General features: G+C 42.0%; 1 protein-coding gene across 5 annotated transcripts in view; it reads right to left on the reverse strand.

The window, feature by feature from the left end:
• Positions 1 to 18406, reverse strand: part of HTR2C (5-hydroxytryptamine receptor 2C) — a 436533-nt gene that overhangs the window by 168751 nt on the left and 249376 nt on the right. The window contains exon 2 of one of the 5 annotated variants that reach the window (XM_030574620.1): positions 1155 to 1250. The exons of 3 other annotated variants lie outside the window; for them this stretch is intronic. The gene's annotated coding sequence lies outside the window, so the exon portion shown is untranslated. One more of the 5 variants, XM_030574621.1, reaches the window with a different exon arrangement.

Here is an 18406-nt window from a genome sequence, read left to right on the forward strand (position 1 = left end):
ATAAGAGACAAAGATCAAACTATAGTCCAAATCTGCAAATCCCAGGGCTGGTGTAAGGAAAGGTGGGCACAGCAATTGCACACACCATACAGAAGAACACAAAGCAACACAGCCAACCTTGAACCCAAATGAAAACACCAACACAAAATTAACCTGGCTTGCCAGGGAAATAACACCGGCTACACCACATCCTGCAGAAACCTGCCTGATCTAGAAAAAGACCCGCATGTAGTCTGGCTCTGCTACCTGCCTGCCACTCACCACCAACTGATTTATTTCAGCACAGAACTGCTTGGCTTCCTATTAGCAGTGTGACGAGATTGTACGTCTGTCTGTGTTGCTTCCTATTCACATCATTTCCCGTGTAACTTCTTGGACATTCCGCAAAACTATTTGCATCATTTATGTTAGATGTATTCTTCGAACACCCCTGGAACCATGCCTTTAAACTGCAAATCAATACTTTACTCAGCTGAGGTGTGTAAACCCCACAATAGTGGCTGCACAGAATTTCTCACAGTATACTGTGACAGTAACATTTTAAATACACAGAAACATAGTCCAACCACAGGACTCCAATGGGTCCAATCCTTTGAATAACCCCTTCCCATTGCTAACACACCCAGTGCAACAGGCAGGGGTAGGTCATATGCAAAAACCTCAAAACAATTAGCTAGGTGAGAAAGACAAAGACACTCCAGAGACCCCTCCTCAAACCCATAAGCACAGGAGGGCTGCCAAATGACAATGTGCCTGCTGCTTCCTTCTTCAGATACGTCCAAGAACAGACATTTCTGCAGTCCGCAGCGTCTGACTCACTCATTTACTTCCACACAGCCAGTGACCTTTCCAGCAATGCCATAAAACCAGCTGGAGTTTTGCTAGCTTTAATTCTGAAACCATGCAGCAAGAGGCCTGGAATTTAGGATAATCTGCTTTTATGGCAGGACTAGATAGTGTGGAAATACTCAAGAGACTGATTAAGGATTCATTTGGGAGGATTAAGCTACAGTGAACTAAGGCCACTTTACTTCTCAATGAGACACTCACATGGGGGTTTAATGCACTTTAATTTATGCCCATTAACTTCACACCTTTAGGCAAGTCGTCTGAACTCCCCATGTGGACAAGCCCCAGAGCTTGAGACACCTCACCAGTGATGGCAGCATGGCCAAGATCCTTCCGCTTTAATCAAATCATCTGATCATCTGCACTGGAACCACGCTGGAACAGACGGGCATCTGCTCAGCCTGCATGTGACAAAGGCAAGGAAAATCAGAAAGCAGTGGAACTGGAATCCGAAAAACAACTGGGGCACCCTGTCATAGAGTAAATGGCTCTCTGAAGGGGTAGGGTCCAGTGCCCTTGGACTGACACTAAAACGAACGCACCTGGGCCTTATGAAAGGGGGAGGCAGTTGTAGGTTGTTGGCAGATGCCTGCAGACATTGCAAGGGTCAGAAGGCTCTTGCAGGGCCCTGAGTCAGCAGGGAGAAGACACCAGGCGGGAAGGCCAAACTCCAGGCAGCGGTGCTGGGAAAGCAGGGAGACAGACATGCAGGGAGGCAGGGCTGGGCCCCATTTGGGACTGGGATGAAAGAAATAAATTCTTAAAGAGAGAGTAGACCCCCAGGGAATGGGCTGGGCCCAGCTGAAACTGGGGTGAAGGCCTGGTAAGTCTGACTTTTCTTTTGAAAGACTTCGTGGAGGACTTAATAAACTGGACCCAGAAGGAGGAATTTTTTTGAACATTTGGGCTGCACCTGAACCATATTGGCCAGCAGGGGGCGCTGAAGGGCAGGCGTACCCTGCGACATGCCCAAATGAAGATACAATGACCCACTAGGCAAAAAACACAAAAAACCACACACTTTTGTAGTATCCTCTTTACATGAAAATACAGGCCGAGGTTTTCCAAAGCGACTAGTGAGTCTGGGCCCTCAATTGGACATACCCTTATCGGAGCCTGATTTTCAGAGGTTTACGACTCAGCACTTCCAGAAACCAGGCCCCTTTAAGATGTCTCAAACTGGCCACTCAAAATCACTAATCCCATCTGAATATCATGGCCCCCACACCTGGTAATGCTGCAGTACATTATCACAGATCTTTTGTTTATTATGGCCGGGTTTGCAATACCTCAGCAGACAGAATACTGGGCTAGACGGACCTTTGGTCTGACCCAGTATGGCCATTCTTATGTTCATATGTTATGTTCTTATGTGTTAAGTTGGTGTCCCTTTAATAGCTCCATGCCTCAGTTTCCCTATCTGAAGATTTAATAGCTCTCTATCTCACAGGTGTGTTGTGATGCTATCTGATGAAGCCACAGGAGCAAAGACTATCATCATCATCACGGTGTCAGAACAGGCCCAGGATAGAATGCTGGAAAGAAACAGTTACCTAGCCAGTATGTATTGTGACAAAGTTCCTCCTCTATCTTGGTGGGTCCTGCACTTATTGGTGGATTTGTTCACCTCAGAGATTCACCATGTGGGTCAGGGTACATCCCAGAGACCTTCCCCTCTGGTAGAGCCCACAGTCCCTGTCAGTTCCTCCTGTGTCTGATCAGGAGTTGAGAGGTTTGGGGGGAACCTGGGCCCACCCTCTACTCCGGGTTCCAGCCCAGGGCCCTGTGGACTGTAGCTGTCTAGCGTGCCTCCTGGTACAGCTGTACGACAGCTACAACTCCCTGGGTTACTTCACCATGGCCTCCTCCCAACACCTTCTTTATCTTCACCACCGGACCTTCTTCCTGATGTTTGATAACGCTTGTACTCCTCAGTCCTCCAGCAATACACCTTCTCACTCTCAGCTCCTAGTGCCTCTTGCTCCCAGCTCCATGCATGCACATCACAAACTGAAGTGAGGTCCTTTTTAAACTCAGGTGCCCTGATTAGCCAGCCTGTCCTAACTGATTCTAGCAGTTTCTTCTTAACTGGCTCCAGGTGTCCTAATTAGACTGTCTGCCTTAATTGGTTCCAGCAAGTTCCTTCTTATTCTGGAACTGCCCCTGTTACCTTACCCAGGGAAAAGGGATCTACTTAATCTGGGACTAATATATCTGCCTTCTAACACACTTCTGTAGCCATCTGGCCCAACCTTGTCACAGTATGTAACACCAACGTGCCATTCCACTTTCGTCATGGCCCAGACCATTCTCTTAGGCAGAGCCATAGCCAGAATACCAACCCCAAGTGTTCCAGTATCATGAGCCAGGTCCCCAAAATCATGAACTTGCCTTAGAAATCATGAGATATTAAAACAATACACTCTGGGTTCTGTTTACTTGACCTCTGGGTTCTGAGCCCTGAACTGTTTGTAGATTTTTCTCTGCACCTCCCTTTTTTCAAAAGGGAAACTGATATTCTCATGTAGTCACATAACTCCAGGAGCTGAGGCTTTAAGAAAAATACCAAATATAATGAGACTCATAATAAATTTGGAAGATTTTAGAGCAGTGTAAATCGAAGGAAACACCACGGAAACCCTTCTCAGTTTATACCAACATAAACAAGCCCAGAAAGTGCTCCTTAAGGGCTGGCTTTGCATGAGTGTCAAGACTGCAATAATTGTTACTTAGCACTGTGGTACAGCTTCAGCAAGTAACACGGATTGTAGTAGTGCAATGCAGCATGGCACAAAGGAGCTTACTGCAATCTCGTTCCCATTTTTATTTTCTTGTAGTTATGAACTTAGAGAAGCCACATTTATTGCAAGGCACCTTCACCTATTATTATTCATGCAGCTCCCTTCATATATTGTCAGGCAGACAAAGGAAACATTTCTTATTCAGCGTGAACAGTACTCAGCAATGAGACAAACTCTGTATCAGCAGAGGTGATGGAATGACATTCACAGAGCAGTCATCTTCCTTTGTCTATTTCCTGCACTAGTCTTTATGGAACTCTGAAATGTACACAGGTCCGGCACAGTGCTGCTGGAAGGCAACGTGCTCCAATGGGTAGGACTCTGAACTGGAAATCAGAAGCCCTGGGTTTTGTTCCCAGATCAGCCACTGACCTGCTGAGTGACCTTGGGCAAATCACTTCCCCTCCTTGGGGCAGGGTCTCTCCTTCCTTTGCTCAGCATCTAACATAATGGAGTGCTAATCTCAGGTGTGGCCTCTAAGCATTACTGTGATCCCAACAACAACAGGATGGCTAGTAGCCTTCAGGATTTCATCACAGAGTGAAATCAAAGTTCGTGGCTTGTGAATTCAGACTGCCTATCTTAGTTCTTCTGTGTTTGACTGCTGAGAGGGAACTAAACTGTGCAAGGCACATCCTTAGCCCTTTGGAAGCTACAAGCAGCAGCTGAGGGCAATCAAAAGTGTGGGCGAAATGGCATCTGCTTAGACCACTCAGCCTTTCTAGAAAACTCTTGCGCTGCTTAACACTCAAACTCCACCCACGTTAGCCTGCTATTAAGAGCAGGTCCTTTCCCTTGCGTGCGTGTTCAGGGGTTGCGTTCCTTCTTAAATTTCACCAGCTTAAAATGAAAATCCTAAAGACAGACTCCAAGGCCTTCGATTCTGATGTATCCGGGACTAAGTCATGAGCACAACACGAACACTTGGGCCTTGACTTAGTCCCTGATACAGCAGAATCGAAGGGCTTGGAGTCTGTCTTTAGGATTTTCATTTTAAGCTGATTGCTGATAGCACTGGCTGCTCTGCAGAAGGAAGCCTAGAAGACCTGAGCACTCCAGCTGGAGATAAGGCTTTCAGGCCCCCTAGCAAGCGTCCTGGAGCCTGGCAGCTGGCTGGAGTTAATTTACCTGGTATTTATTGATATATATCTATAGACCCAGTGTTTCAATCTGTCCCTCCTGACCTTTATGACTTAGTGTCTTTCATCATCTTTTCCTTCCTAAGACCCCACAGTACTGCTAAAACTGCATGCATACATTAACCTAACATAAGTGAAGATATAGAGTAAAATTTAAAAACACCTAGCTGGATCAGAAGACCACATTTTTTGTATTTACAGATGATATAGCTGAAGTCAATAAGTCAATTACTTTTAGACAAGATGTCTCCCTCAAAAACCAGTGTCCAAAGCTGCTAATAAGCATTCTCCAATTCTCAATTTCCACACAGATGAACATATGAAAGTCAGAAAGCAGATGATTTTACAGATGCTTTAATTACAGAGATCACCTGCATAAGACTAGAGACACAATGTGGAAGCCTATTGAAATTACATACTGATTTCACCTTTAGATCATACACTCTCTGGGGAGGGTCTACTTCTGTGTTCGGAATGCTCTTTGTATATTTTGAACACAGTTTCCATACACTTACAAATAATAACAGTGCAGACTGCTTTAGTTTTATAATGAACAGACAATTACATGAGAGTAAGGAAGTCCACGAAACTGTCCACCCTTAGCACTAGTGTTTGGAAGCTGCTGCTGCTAGTGCTTTTACTGGGAGAAGTTACCTCTCCTTTGACTGATTCCCTCCTTTTAAAGAAGATGCATTTTCCCCTGAATGCATAGGAGGGGAGGTCCCATTCACATGGAAGCATGGAGGTTAATGACAATACCTATCTGTGATTGCTAAGTTGATACATATTAACCTTTGGTCCAAATGCTGCTACCACAGTACCTGTGTTACTTGAAACAGGAAATCAAAAGATCTTGTATATTTAAAGGGCAATTTTCTAGAGCAGACAGACAGACACACTATGTGACAAGCATAACCTGCATGAGTATTTTAAATGTTGACAGGGATTGGTGTGGGCTACCGAGAAGGATTTAGGATGGTTTTGGTTCACATGCAGCATAATCTGCTAAAATAAGTTTACAATTAATCTGTGCTGGAAAGGACTTGGAATGAAGCTGCTCTAATACGGTGTTTCTCAACGACCAATGTGTGGACTGGTGCCAGTTTCCCTGAGATCTCCCTGACACAGTTTAGAAAGGAAGCAAGTTGGTCCCTGGTATCAAAAAGGTTGAGAAACACTGCTCTAATTAGGGTGACCAGATGAGAGGAACAAAATATCAGGACACCTGGGGGGAAGGGGCCGCCGGTGGAGCAAAAAAAACAAAACAAAACAAAACAAACCAGAGTGCTGCCGGCAGAGCAAAAAATAACAGGGACAAATAGTGTCCCGACCAAACATCAGTTAGGACCCGGGACAAACAACTAAATATTGGGACATCTGGTCACCCGAGCTCTAATACACATCCGCATACTGAACCTGGCCTTTGCCATCCCTGCTGAATTGGTATGATTTGGAATGCACGCTTCATGGGCCAGGCAGCTGCTGTCTTATCTGTAAACTGCTCTGTACACCCAAATCCATCTATAATTATTAAATAACAGCACGAGCCAAAGCCATATATTTCACAGATCTCTGGACAAATACCCTGGTGATGATGTTTTCATTCCTTTCAGTAATTCTCAGCAAGTATCACCAGGAATACACAGCGACCAGCAAATGCCATTATAGAAAATAAATCACACCGCTGTGTTGTTTCCATGCTAACGACACAACTTAGAGTTCCGTTACAGTGACTGCATTTATTCATGGTGATATCTTACCATCAATAAATCTGATTGCACTCTCGCATGCTCATTCCTAACGTCATATGCCTAGTAAACTCGGCCACTTATTTTTCTAAAAACCAAATCCCAGACACTGCATCCCTTGTGTATCTGGATCGTGCTTTCTAGGCTGGGTCTGAGAACGTATGGCTGTACGCTGTCTACTCTCATCCTTGTCTCGCCTTGTCCTCTGAAAGGACACTCATGTAGTTCACCAACAGAGACTAAAGGAGATCTCTGGATGCCTCAAATCAAAACAAAATCCTTATTGATTTTCGTTGATTTTATTGTATCTGTTTGCAATCTGCCTACTGAGCCAAATGCTGAACTCTCATTCTGCTCAGACAGGATTCTCCTCTGCACAGCCTTTCCAGAATGACACCTTAAAGGCCCTCCTACCCTTACTGCGATCCAAGGTGTTACTGTGTGTGCTATGAAATGTCCGGCCTGGACATATACTGGCTGATATGCTCTTGGGGGCGGAAACCAGCCCTTCCTATCAGAAATATGCAAAAATCAGAAACAAAACTGAAAAGTTGCCAAAAATTGGAGATTTTCACGGCCCGGTGTCAAAAAATCAGTCCGAAACCCAGCACCATACAATGACTTTCAAAATCTACACAGAGCCACCCAGAAAATGCAAGGTTAAGAGCTAATGTGAATATTGCAGTATGGAATAAAGTCATAGCCAAACTGTTCACACTCAAACAGCAGCAAAGTGAATAAAAAAGGTAACTCATGTCAAGATGTTTTATCTTTGCATCCTGAAGGTCACCACGCATGTGCTCTGGCAGACCAGCACGGGAAGTGACTTTCAAAGGAGAGAGCTCTCTATAGAGAAAGTCTTTCACCAGTTCTGGAAACTCACTCCTAGATCCCGAGTACTCCATCCAGTCATAACGGCCACAGGAGAGACTTTATCTGGAAAGAAAACTCTTATTTTGATTTCATTCCCAAACATGTCTCTATTCTGGCTTGGCAATGCTCAATAAGGATATTCATAGATTTTAAGGCTAGTGGGGACCATTAGGTCATCTAGTCTGACATCCCATGTAATGCATGCCATAGAATTTCAGCCAGTTACCCCTGTATTGAGCCCAGTAATTTGTGTTTCACTAAAGCATCCTCCAGAAAGTCATCAGTTCTTACTGTGCAGATATCAAAAGAAAAAGAATGCAAAATTTCCCTTGGTACTTTGTTCCAAAGGTTAATGGTCCCTGTGGCTGCCACTGTACCAAGAGGATCAGCATCCACTTAAACACCCCTTTAATATTAAATTCACAGCAGCCTACCAGGTTGAGATAGACAGGTTTTTACCTTGAAGTGACGTATTCAGCTAGGCAAGGAATTAACCACGAGCTAGATGTTGGCACACTACTCTGCATCACAATGAGTTCATCCTCGGGGAAACCTAATCTTCATGCCATGGTGAGCACCTTGGGAGCCATTTTCATGTCTCCACTACTTCAACCTGACCTTGTATTGAAGTGAAAGATGCTTGTTCAAGCAATTAATTGTCTGTCTTTGGCTATATACTCATATACCCCTGAGCCTGATACTTTTTCATTTGAAGATTTAAATATCTTCATTTGCCTTGCAATCATTCCTCAAACTGATTTAAACAAAATTTGGAACTCAGTCCATTCCATCAAATGCACTGCAACTGCTACCAAGTTTTAAAATTAAAAAGTGCTTCTACTTATCTTTCAGCAGTTCTACCTCCTAACACTCTACTCCATCCTTTGATCTGAAATCCATGTTTCCACATTGTTAGTCAAGCCACCAGTCTCTGCAGCCTGGTGAGTACGGTAGTATCACCATTCGTGGCTAGCTCATTGTCTGTACTTATCTTTCTGAATACAGGCTTTGAAACATGGGAAGCTGAAACATCTATGCTGGTTTTGAATCAGTTTTTGATTTACGTTCTGCTTAGGTACTGAAGAAAAATCTCGTGCCAACAATGGTCTGAAATATTTGCTTGATCAATACTTCCATTCTCATTGCCTGAAACTCACAGTCCTAACATCCAAATGGTGTACATTTATTTACATCTGCCCCTTGGCACTATGTGGCTTTTTAAAATATGTGGTAATATCAGCTTTAGAAAAATAGTTTTAATAGTGATTCAGTCAATACACCTTCCATATAAATGTAAAGAAAATCTCCAAATGTGATACCATTTTAGAATGAATTATCAACATAGGTATCTAGTAACCATGCGCTTTTATCAGAGCTGGTCTGGCACTGAAATAGGTCTGGTATATTATTACAATTTCTTTGGGCAGTCCTCAGATCAACATATGATATTATCTCAGAAGGATGCACCCAAAAAGCCTTCCCCATGTGCGAATTACTGGGGGGAGTGTGGAAGGGAAATCAAGAAAAATACTTCCCTTATGAGTCAATGGATAGTATTTGTCCTAGATTAGATGTACATTTTACATTCAAATTGCAGTTCTCAATATTACTGTACAGCACCATATTTTTATTACATTAGCATATACTAGTATTAAAACTGCAATGGCAGCAACTACTGTAAAATTTAAATCAACTTATGCAAAAAGAGTGTATTGCACTAGACTAAGCTCTGGCAATACGTGTACCTTCAATAGGAAATACATTTTTTCAGCATTTTATAACATTTATTCCTTTCTGCACGAGTGAAGTGCAGAATGCGAGTTTCCTGGAAGGCAGAAAACTGATAAAACCTGAAGAATGGTATATTGAATGACAGGTTTTTTTATACAGGCCGAGTCTCAAGTGATCTGAAGTTCACAAAATTGTTGCATATCAAGACCTTGCAGACTCAGGTACAACTCTGGCCATTGTGAACAAAATGTTTCTCTCATCTCTTGTACAGTCCTTGTGAACAGGCACAAAGGGAGAGCCAGATTGTCGGTTTCAATACTCCCGCCAAGACAATTGCTGTATGAAATTTCTAGTGACATGAAATGGCTTTTGATATGCAAGATCTAATCTCAGTGATATTCTTTCAACCCTGGCTTCAAACAAGTGCTATCTGAAAAGGCAGAGTAAGAGTGGGTCAGGCGTGAGAAAGTGTATGAGAGAGAGACTGGGGAGGGTTGACAGTTCTCAACGTTTTTGCCTTTCTTTGTCTCATTTTGGCTTTAGAAAATAAGCACACAGTGAAATGAAAAAAGCACAAGGGGGCGAAGCTCACCAGAACATCCGGCTGCCATGACTCCCTAAAGGTGACATCCAGACCCTGAGCAACTGGGGGTTTTGTGGGAAAATTCTCCTATGCAGGAGGCTGGAATTCACTCCATATGAAGTTCAGTCTTTAGAAGGTCACTACTCCAATTTATAGGGTGCCATGTCCTTCTGCCCCCTACATCCTCCCCACAGTAAAGTTTTAGGCCTTTAAAGCCAATTCAGTGTAGTTCTGTTATGGTAGCTCCTTCCCATGACCTCTACACTGACCTGTACATGGCCTGCAAAGAGCCCCTCCAACTCACACAAAATGCATGGTTTTGATGAAAAACCTGGCGTGATTTGAAAGGACTGACTGAATTTTGAATTGGGATTCATTCAGACCTGAAACTAAGAGGCAATCTAAGGGTGTGGGGGTTGAAGACACAATTAGCAACGAATAATTTATTTATTGAATTGAGCTTTTTCCTGCTTGCAAACTGTTCAGGAACAGATCACAAAGGTGTCACATTTATTCATTATTATGCTTGAATTTCTTTGCAAAAAAATTCCCCTTGCATGAGACGCTTTGAAACAGTTTGTGACAAATACATAATAGTCATACTTCTAAATGTGGCCAGTTGGTTAATTTTATGGCTTCTGTTCACTGACTGGATGGGTTATGTAACTTTTACTAACCAATACAACACAAATTGCCTATTTCAAATATGACAGTCAAATATATAAATGGATTTTCACTGTCAGCTGTTTAAGACACATGTATATGCTCCTTCCAAACATTTCCTGCTATTTAAAGGAAATCTACCTCCCTGTTGCTCAGACTGCCATACTGATAGTTTCAAAGACAAGATAACATCTCTCCATGAGAAAAAATTCCAAAATAGTCATTTGGCAGTTTTGACGTCCAGGAATTCACACTACATTTCCTGTAATTTTACTTCAGTGAGGATTGTTCTGAAGTCAACCAAACCCAAATTGAAATTAATTTGAAACCACTGATTTAGATGCAACACCAGAAACCATCTCAGGTTCATTTAAATATCTTAGCTGAGCTTGGAAATCTGAAATCCAGTGGATTTTGCATGGCGTTTGGTTAGATGATGGCTCTGGGTGGCTGATCTTTGGTCTTTGTGCAACGCCTGACATTTCTAGAAAGCTTTGCCGTGACCCAATTGGGAAGATAGTAGGCTATTTTAATCCATTTGAGTTCCGTAGAGTTGATCCAAAGCCCTCTGGGCCAGCATGACATTTCCATTGATTGTCACATGCTTTGGAACAGGCCTTGAGTGTTTTAGGTTCATTCTGTATCAATTCAGGTTACAGAATAATCAAGAGCCTGAGTAGTAATAACTCTGTACCTTTACTCACCAAATATTTTGACAGGTTTCCACACACTTCTGCCACCTTATATCCCACCCTCCTTCTACCATTTCTGGAGGTCCTGAGTAGCACGTTCGGACATAGACATTTTTGGTGCCTTTGACAATTTTGGGAAAAAATGAAATGTTTACAAATTATATTTAATATTGGAATCATTACAAATCAATTCATTAATATAGATTTAATGTCTTCTTCTCAGTTTCAGAGGAATATCCAGGACCGTGGGGGGGGGGGGCAAGTGGGGCAATTTGCCCCAGACCCTGGGCCTCGCAGTGGTCCCACAAGCCCTGGTCTGGCGGCGTTTCGGGTCTTCGGCAGCATTTCGGCGGCGGGGGGCCCTTCAGTGCTGCCGAAGACGAGGAGCGACTGAAGGCCCACCCGCCACTGAAATGCCCCGCGAGCCCTGGCCTGGTGGCGATCTGCGTCTTAGGTGCCATTTCGGTGGTGGGAGTCCCTTCAGTTGCTCCAGTTCTTCAGCAGCGTTTCAGCAACAGGGGCCCCTTCAGTGCTACTGAAGATGCAGAGCGACTGAAGGGCCCCCTGCCGCCGAAGACCCACACTGCTGCCGGGTGAGTACAAGCACCACAGCTCCCCCACTGTGCTCCAGGCCCCTTGAATCCTATAGGTGGCCCTGGGAATATCTGCTGTTTATGTAGTTAGTATAATTATAAATAAAGTCTATTTAACAACTATGCTAAGCTTCAAGGACAGAGAAACAACAGAAGTTTTAACATGTACAAACACGCACGCGCGCGCGCACACACACACACACCATGAATTTTCCTCATTTTTAGAAAGAAGTGATTTTTACGAAGTTAGAACATTTCTGAAAAAAGTCAATTAAACAACTGTAAAAAGTCTTAATGACAGAGAAATAAAGTGTTAATATGTATATCATGCATTTTCCTCATTTTAGAAGAAAATATTCTAATGCAGTTAGTACATTTCTAAATAAAGTAATTAAATAATTGTCCAAAGTTTTAACAACAGAAGAATAAAGGGCAAGTGGATATAATTTAAATAGAGATATCAAGCCTTTTCCTCATTAGAGGAAAATATTCTTTTTATGCAGTTAGTACATTTCTTAATAAAGTCATTAAATAATTTTATAAAACTGCTAGTACAATTCTAAATAACTTAAATATATGCCAAAAGGCTTAATGACAGAAAAATACAGAAGTGTTTCTATATGTATGCATTCATGTCCGCAGGTAGTACAATTCTAAAGAAAGTCTATTGAACAATTATACAAAGCTATAATGACAAAGGAATAGTGTTAATAAGAAAGTGCTAAGGATTAGTGTGAATACACACATACACACACAAATCAAGCATTCCCCTCAGTTTCAGAGGAAAGTGTATGTATGAAATTATACATTACTATATAAAGTATATGAAACAACTACACTTCACATAACATATGTTAATTTAGCAATTGGCTTAATTTGCAGAGACCCTAACGTATGTTTGACGTACTGAGAAAATGATATAAAACCAGTCTGAATATATGCTGAATGTGGATTGTCTATAAATAGCACACAATTTGGATGAAATGTATGCGTAATTATTTTCGGAAGGAGGACAGAGACGATAAGTAGTGCTGTGTCCTTTGGGTGTGTGCAGAGCTTTGCTACATGTCCTCTAGAAAGTAATTAAGACAGTTTCTCTGTGTTTTATACAAAGTAGATACCTGTGTTGCCTACTGCCACAACTGCTGAACCTGCTCTAAAGATTTCAGAAAAAAAACATATTTTTGCTCATAGAACTTCTCTTAGGAGTTTGGGGCAGTTTCAAAAGGGTCTCTCCAGTTCTATTTCAATTTGTTAGTGAGCAGCCACAACTGAGAGCCATGTGTGTGACTTACTTACAAAATAATAGAAAACCGTCTGAATGTGAGTTTAAGGTGATTTATCTGTAAGACTGTACAAGTTGGTTTGAATCTGTGTTTATTTGTTTTGGGAAAGTGGAGGGAAGGTGTGTGTGTTGGTAGTCTGTGTTGTATGTTTTGCTAAAATATATTTTTCTGCCCTTCAAAAACTTTACTAAAATTAAGAGGCCTACAATACACCATAATCAATAGTCAATAATTTCCAATAAACATAAAAGAGTATGAAGAAACATAATTTTGTGTACATGGACTAAAGAAAATTGGAATAAATTGGGCATGTAATTCCATTAGGGTTCCAGTTTTTAAAAGGGCAGAAGTAGGTGTGAACACCTGTCAAAATTTTGTGATGAGTAAAGGTATCACATTACTACTACTAGTAAGTAGTAGTCTTCTGTGTTTGGCAGGTGGAACAAAGATCCTTTGACCCAAAGTACACCTGTCCCAGGACACAGGATTAGCTTTGGCATGAACACTTACCCTGTGTTTCTGGAACCCTTTCTCACAGCTAGATCCATGTAGAATTTGGATGGGTGTTTATTACCCTGCTTCTGAAACATGAACCTCTGCAGTTCCAGTTGAAGCCAACGAGAACATAAGCACTCCATACCTCTGGCATTCTGGTCACTTTAATGGAGCAAGTCTCCTGCTGTTGGTATTATTTTATAGCTCTCCCTGACTACAGACTTTAGCCTTTCGAATGTAATGGGCCCTGGATACGTCTGGCACCCACACAGTTAATGATAGCAGCAGCAGCATCACATATGTCTCTTTATGTTACTGTGGTACCTTCTGTTTCAGGAAAATTCCTTCCTGAAATGCAGAAGTCAAGGGCACCAAGGGCAACAGAGAGAGAAAAATTCCCCTTTCACTTTCCATTATGCTAACAGAAAGTAACGACACAGTCAAAGTATTTAGGAAATGTCCTGGGCAAAATGAAATGGGTGACTGGTTCCATGACATCACGGTCGCTCCTTGAAAGTAGCTGTTGGCTGTATATATATGGCAGTCATTACATTCTAGGTGATGAGAATGGGAACGAGTGCTGCTGGTCTGAGCCTTCAGCTCACCAGACTAAAATGCACATCGTTCTAAAACCGCAGGCAGGAAGCATTTGTCATTTTCATGCTGTTTGTTCCTCTTCTCCACAGTTCCACAATCATCTCAGCTACTGCACGTAACACAGTTGAGGGGCTCTTAGAGATGACTATTTATACCACTCCCCAACTCACTGGATTTTAAAAGATTCCTGAGCAACTGTTAACACAATTATCTATTTTCCTGCAAACCCAAAGTATGAACTTGCATTTTATCTTGCACTGGAATTAAATTCAATGTAATGATAAGAATATGTTGATATAGTAAAATATCTGATGAATAATTCAGACTCTCAAGAGGGAAGCTATGAAACAGACATTTTTAGATAACTTTCAGCTGACAGGCACGTAAGGTCAATATGTGTAACACAATGGAGAATGAGTCGGAAAGCCAACGTGCGTCATCTTTGCTGCTCATTTACTTCTCATCAATAAGAAATGGCATCAGCATCATGATTTTATTTTAAATTTCAAATCAGAAAGATTGGAACATTCACATACTGGAAAGCAAAAGTAGCTCAGGATGACGTCCATAGCCAGACGTCGGAATGAGTCAGTAGCACACTGCTAACAAGCAGATGGAGTGATTACAAGAGAGTTTAAAGGAGCCATTTGAATATGACCTAAAAGATTCCAACACTGGATAGGAAAGAAAGATGCACCCAGCTTTGTATTAATTCCTACTGCTGCAGTCTCCTGTATAGAGTGGGAACAAATGATCCTGCAAAAAGGACCAAAAGAAAACAGTCTCCCTCTGCCATATCTTCTCTAGGGTTCATCACTTAAGCTAATGTGAATTTTGTCCACGGAAGGACTTCAGAACTGGGCCCTACATTGTATCCTGTAGAACTCAAATACAAACGAGGGGATGAGAAAATTGCAGGCCCTACACAGGACAATGGCTAAACTTGCAAACCAAGGGATAATGAGACTTGCTCTCTCTAGCTAATTGAATCAAAGACTGCTGAGTCCAAGTGCTGAATTTCAGAAAGACTTGTGACACATATCTCTGAATGAGTCCAGAAGTTAAGAGGAATATATTTTGCAAAGCAGGTTATGTGCCAATCAATAATTCAGAACAAAAGTTTTCAAAATGTATTATTTAATGACATGGATTTATTATCTAGAGCAGTAGGCACTGATAACAAGAGAAGAAGAAAGTGCCTTAAAATGTCTGGCAGATGCGCTGGTATAATTCTGAATGATCTATAATCTTACCATGTCATTCTGAGAATATCCTCTGGATGTCTATGTCACTTTGTATCTCTAAGCTACCCACCACAGAGTAAGTAGGATTCCAGCCTACTCTGGGAATAAGCCTGATTTTGAGATAGAGTGTCTCAGACACAATTTTGAATAATGACCTTCAATAACCAGGTTACTGGGATTCTTTCTGGTGGATGAGTCACAAAGAGCTAGAGTTACAAAGGCATTTATGTACCAAATGATGAAGAAAGGCACTTAGTGGGGGTCACAAAAGTGCCTAAGCAAATTAGGCTCCTAACTCCCATTGACTTGCAATGAGATTTAGGCTCTAAGTACCTAAGTCACTTTTGAAAAGGGGACGTAGCAGTCTAAATCCTTTAGGCCTTGCAATGCTAGTGGAGCAAGGCCTAAATACCATTAAAGTATCTGAACCTAGGTGTTGATGTCAATCCCACAAAGCACCTACCTGCATCTTTAGGCACCTAAATACCTTTGTAATGCTGGCCCCATGACCAGCATGAAAACAGAATTATTTCATATACTAGGGACTGCCCTCCGTCTGGCATGCAGCAGATAACTCAGGGCCAGGGCTAACACAGCTAGGTGCCAAATGGCTTTTTCAAAAGTGTCCCATGCCTGACTCCCACGAACAAGGGTGCTGACCAGCCATTGCAAAACCCCACTAGCATGGATGTGCATCATTAGGTGCCTAAATGTCTTTAAAAATCTGGCCCTTATAATTAGCTGTTTTCCTAATATTGCGTAACTCAACTGTATTCAGCCTGGATATAAGACCAATTCATTTACTGTTTTAGCATCAGATTGATGGCCCTGACAAAGACATCAGAATTAAAATTACCTTTCGGTCTGAGCTATTACCTAGATGTCAAAAATTTAATCAGTTATGCTACTTTTGGTGTATCCCAGCCAACATGATGTATTTGCAGTAAAGTTCGGTAATTACATCAGATACAAAATTATCAACTTCCCACTGTCAACACTAATTGATTGCAGTTAACTGGTCTATTTGCAATTTCCATTCAGTTTGCTACAGAACACTCATTTAAAGCAACCACTCAGTTTCTGACCATATAATTCAAGTTAATGACACACAGTCATACACACAGTGCTCGTGCCCAAAACTTTAAACTTGCCATAAAATTATTATATGGAGCCAAAAATAATAAGTGGCTGATTTACAATGTAATTTTCAATGGGATAAGTGTTCATATGTTTGACAAGTGATAGAATTAAGCCAGTTCCTACTTCCTTTCAACTCCTGTCATTTACATTATTGGATTATAGTTATTAGAAATTGCGGGAGGAGAGTGGGTAGGGAAGGGGGACTAGGTTTAGTTGTTTAACAGGCAATATGAGTAACTTACTCATTTTGGCACATACAGCAATGCCTTTTTTAACATAATCCATAGCTCCCCCTTCCTCCCCCCCCATGTGCATCCACCCACATACAGCCTGAAGATGGTGCAAGGCACATGAGTTATGTAATGGCAGCACTTTGTCTCAGTTATCTAGGCTTGTGTCACAACACATGAACGTGGGATCAAGCTTCAATGGGTGACGTCTCAGTGAAATATAAATGTGTGCGGGGCAGATGGGAGGGGATAGGGGAACAGGTCCTTCTCATATATATTCCTCTCTAGGAGTCTCGTTATTACTTTTAAGTCTCTTTTAAAAATCTCCACAAACAGATATAAGCAATTGCGTAAAGCTCTGTAGTGAGAACACAAGGAACCTAGTTGTCTCTTGGGGTGCACTGTAATTAACGTTAATGAAAGATAGATAAAGTTAAAGAAATGCCAGAGAAAGAACAGTTTCCTAATCTCCAAGCATCTTGGTATCCAAGCTCCTTTCCTCCCTCTGTTTTACTTGTGTGTGTCCCATGAGAGGAAAAGAAGAGGGTTAAGACTTCTATTCTGTGCCACCAATTTGAAAGATACAAATCAAAGGAAAAATCAGTGGGACCAATACGCGAATATTTTACAGCACAAAAATCTTCTTGGTATCATTCAAAAATAATTTGCAAAATTTGCTTTGCTTTCGCTTTAATCCTCCCCGCCCCCCCCCCCCGGCCCCACCTCAAATACTGAAAACATATTGAAAACAAACATGATGAAATTCATCCTAGGGTACTTTAGGAACTAGTTGAAGCAATCTCAAAACAGTTAGCAATCATCTTTGAGAACTCATGGACAACAGCTGAGGTACCAGAGGACTGGAGAAGGGCAAACATAATCCATATCTTTAAAACAGGGAAGAAAGAGGACTCGAAGAATTATAGACCAGTTAGCCTAACTTCAATAGCTGGAAAGTTCATGAAACAAATGATGAAACAATCAGTTTGTAATCACCCAGAGGATAATAGGATTCTAAGGAATAGCTAGCATTGATTTGTCAAGAACAACCCAACCTAATTTCCTTCTTTGGCAGGGTGGCTAGAGACAAAGCAGTATATGTGATATATCTCGATTTCAGAGAGGCTTTTGACACAGTCTCTCATGACATTCTCATAAGCAAACTGGGGAAATGTGATCTAGATTAAATTACCATAAAGTGGGTGCACACTGGGCTGAAAGACTGTGAATGAGAGGGGAACCAAGATCTTCATCCCCTGAACTCACGTCACTGACAATGTAGTTGTTGGTGAAGGTACCCACTGGGGAAAATGACTCAGAAAACGAGGGTAAAGCCCAGCCCCTTAGCTGTAAGTTAAACCTGTTCTTCATGCAAGCTTATACAGATTTTTTCCCCTCCCATGTGAGGGGCTACGGTGTCCTGGACTGTGGGATGATTTATACGTTTCCTCAGTCAGGCAACTATAACGGTTACCTCTCTCCTTCTGCCCTGATCCTTTGGGTTTTAGCTGCCCACCCATCATCACTGTCTGCTGGGCCACCGAGAAGCTTTCCTACCAGCGTCTGCAACACTCCTGCCCATCACTAATTAATGCCAACCACCCCCACTCACCAGGGGATCTCTCACCAGATTAGTCTTCACATTAGACATCACTGGATTCCAAACTGGATTCCCATAACTGAATGGAGATGAAGGGGGGAGGGAGAGAGGCTGAATTTACCTCTCCAGTTCTGAATTTGGC

This window comes from Gopherus evgoodei, chromosome 9 (genome assembly GCF_007399415.2).
Source record: "Gopherus evgoodei ecotype Sinaloan lineage chromosome 9, rGopEvg1_v1.p, whole genome shotgun sequence".
NCBI classification, from domain to species: domain Eukaryota; kingdom Metazoa; phylum Chordata; order Testudines; family Testudinidae; genus Gopherus; species Gopherus evgoodei.